Genomic DNA, 2,785 nt, shown 5'->3' on the forward strand with positions numbered 1-2,785 from the left:
TCTGCAAAACAAATGTAGTATGAGAGAAAGAATACTGTGCCAGTCAGTAAATACTGTGTAGAGTCAGGTTATTACACAAATGTGAACTAACTAACACTTTGCCAGGACTTTAAAACCAATGGAGCTTGCTTTTTTACCCAGTGTTAGCTGACAGGTAGGAAATGGCAGAGTTAAGGATGTGGAATATTGTCTTATTTGGACACATGAAGAAACAGACAAAGTGGGTATTTCTTTATCCTACAGATTCAGCAGGGATCCACCACCCCCAGAGCAAATACTACAGGGATGCAACATCTCCACAGCTACTCATTTAACACCACTACAGCATAATCTCAGAATCTTCATACAGTTCTTGCAATCCAACCAATCCGCTTGGTTAACAGGCAGTTCTTAAAACATTTATATTTAAGTCACACTTTGCAGCTCATGAACACAAGTAGTAATTTTTATTTTCAGACTGCATTACAATTGCCAGGGATTTAATCTGCTCTCAAGCTCTCCATTCTACTTACACTTCTTCCTCTGTAAAGTGAAATATTCTTTGCCAGCCTTTTGATGTATAATGCCTGTAGTGAGATAGCCCTTCCTCCCTTCCTAACACAATGAACATAGCTGGGGGTGGGAGTTGCAGAGGATCTCAGACCTGGAAAAGTCTAGCAGAACTCGGTGCCTGTGGATGAGATGCAGACAGTAGTCTGCTGCATATGCAGGAGAACCTCAGCAGAACATCCAAGTGCTTCAACGAAAGCACTTCACAAATTACCTCCAGGCAAAATTACTTCAGATCCATGAAGCAACACTCATTTTCAACTCCTACACTTATGTGGCTTACACTTAGAATACTGCAGAAAATAAAAATTATAGAGTTCCTGTTTACACCACAAAACACACTTCTTGTCTCTCAGAAAAAAGTCACTCATGAAGAAGTTGTTTTGCCAAGAGAATAAGCAGAGCAGAAGCAACTACTTAGGGAAGTCCAGCCCTACCTGCTACTGCTCGCTGCCAACCACAGAGCGCTGCCCACAAAAGTCAGATTTGTTACCTAGTGTGCAACGAGGCAGTAACTACACACACTTGAGGGGACACAGATTATCGATTTCAGAGTTGCACAAGCCTGGGTGCCCAGTGCAATTCCACAAATCAAGTACCCAACTATAAAAACTTTTTGCTAATTATACATTTTAGCAAGCGAAATGATTAGCATTCATCGGTTCCGAGTAACATAGTTCTCTAATTAATTAGCATTCTCTCTTCTACTGGTTAATGATTTTCTTGCTTCCCGTGCTAATTAGTCCACATGCTCAGCCTCCCTCTTCTTTGGGATCAACGTGTTTCGGTTGGTTGCTGCAATCTTCCCCAGCCAGAATTACCAGTTGGAGCCAATTCCAACACAATTGCTAAGCTTGCTTTATTAGTTTGCTCCTTATTTTGGGGTTTTTGCTGCATGTCCCTATAGCCTCTAAATTCTAGATTCTTTGGGTCTGCTATCAGTGGTACACCCATTTTCCCAGGCTTCATTAGCCCGCCCTTAGGTCAGAGATCACTGATGTATGTCTTCATAAGCTTAAGAAGGCAATTTTACCCACAAGTAATTTGTTTTTCTAACACCTAGACATTACTTAGAGGTTGTCAGCTGCTCTCTGCATCATGGATTAAATCTCCTTTCTTGCTGAAGAAGCTTGACAGTACACAAAGATCAAACAGCAAAGCAAATCCTTCCTTAAGAAAATTCTACATACTCCGTATTTCACACCAGAAACAACTGTCAGTGTCTTCAAGTGGGCAGAGGAGCCCAGCCTGCAGGGGAAGATGAGGTGGAAGGGAGAGGAAATGCTGCTGCTGCATTCACCTCATCTGTAATGGTAGGTTTAAGACAAACAACCAGAAATTCCTGCCTTTCTTTCACCATCTGGTATTTCACATAAAGTCTCATGAGGGAAGGCGTCAGCTACATACTTCACAGTTTAATTCTTCATGCCCATTTTTGACACATTATAAAAGGGCAGATGACTTGCAATTGAAAGCGTAATTGCTAAAACCAAAAATTCGATCTCCAACTCTCATGATTTTCATCTCCCATGGTTTTTGCTTTACTTCCAAACTGACTGTGGGGATATCTTGAAAGAAACACCCCAAACCTCAAAATAATAGAGCAACCTTAGCATAGCAAACACAAGATACTTTAAAAAGTTTCTTTCTTAGAACTCTTACAAAACATAGTAAGAACATACAATTTATGTTAGGCAGTTCATTAATTTACACAGAACTAGTAAAAAACGTGAGTTTACTGTGTATCTAAATGCTGTTGCAGCACTCATTGAGCACTCATTGTAAAAACCTCGGTCACACTGCACAAAAAGGCCTGACACAACAGCACATGTTCAGTAAGAGCACGACTGCTTTGGAGGAAGAGGTGAAAAGTACAGTTGGGAAAATAAAGCAGCCGAGGAGTATGGAGAGAAGCGATCCAAATTCCCACTTAGGACTGGGCTCACAGATGAGCGACAGAGAGTGGACCGCTTCAATTGCCTGTGCAATTTCCTTGAAAGACTCATCGAAATACTGCCTTAGCCTTATGAGCCTGTAACCCTGCACGCATTTCATGTGATGTGCATGTGATTCGCCGAGCTGCTTTTATAAATCTGCCCCAGGGAAACATGCTATTATTACCACTCTCCTGGGCAGCAGCAGGAGCTGCTCGGACTCCGGGCACCAGATGTTAGCTTGGCGCACACGGATCCCAGAGGCGCGGGCGGGGAAGCGCCGGGACAGCTCGGGTGACCCG

Source organism: Geospiza fortis, unplaced genomic scaffold, assembly GCF_000277835.1.
Source record: "Geospiza fortis unplaced genomic scaffold, GeoFor_1.0 scaffold443, whole genome shotgun sequence".
Lineage (NCBI taxonomy): Eukaryota > Metazoa > Chordata > Aves > Passeriformes > Thraupidae > Geospiza > Geospiza fortis.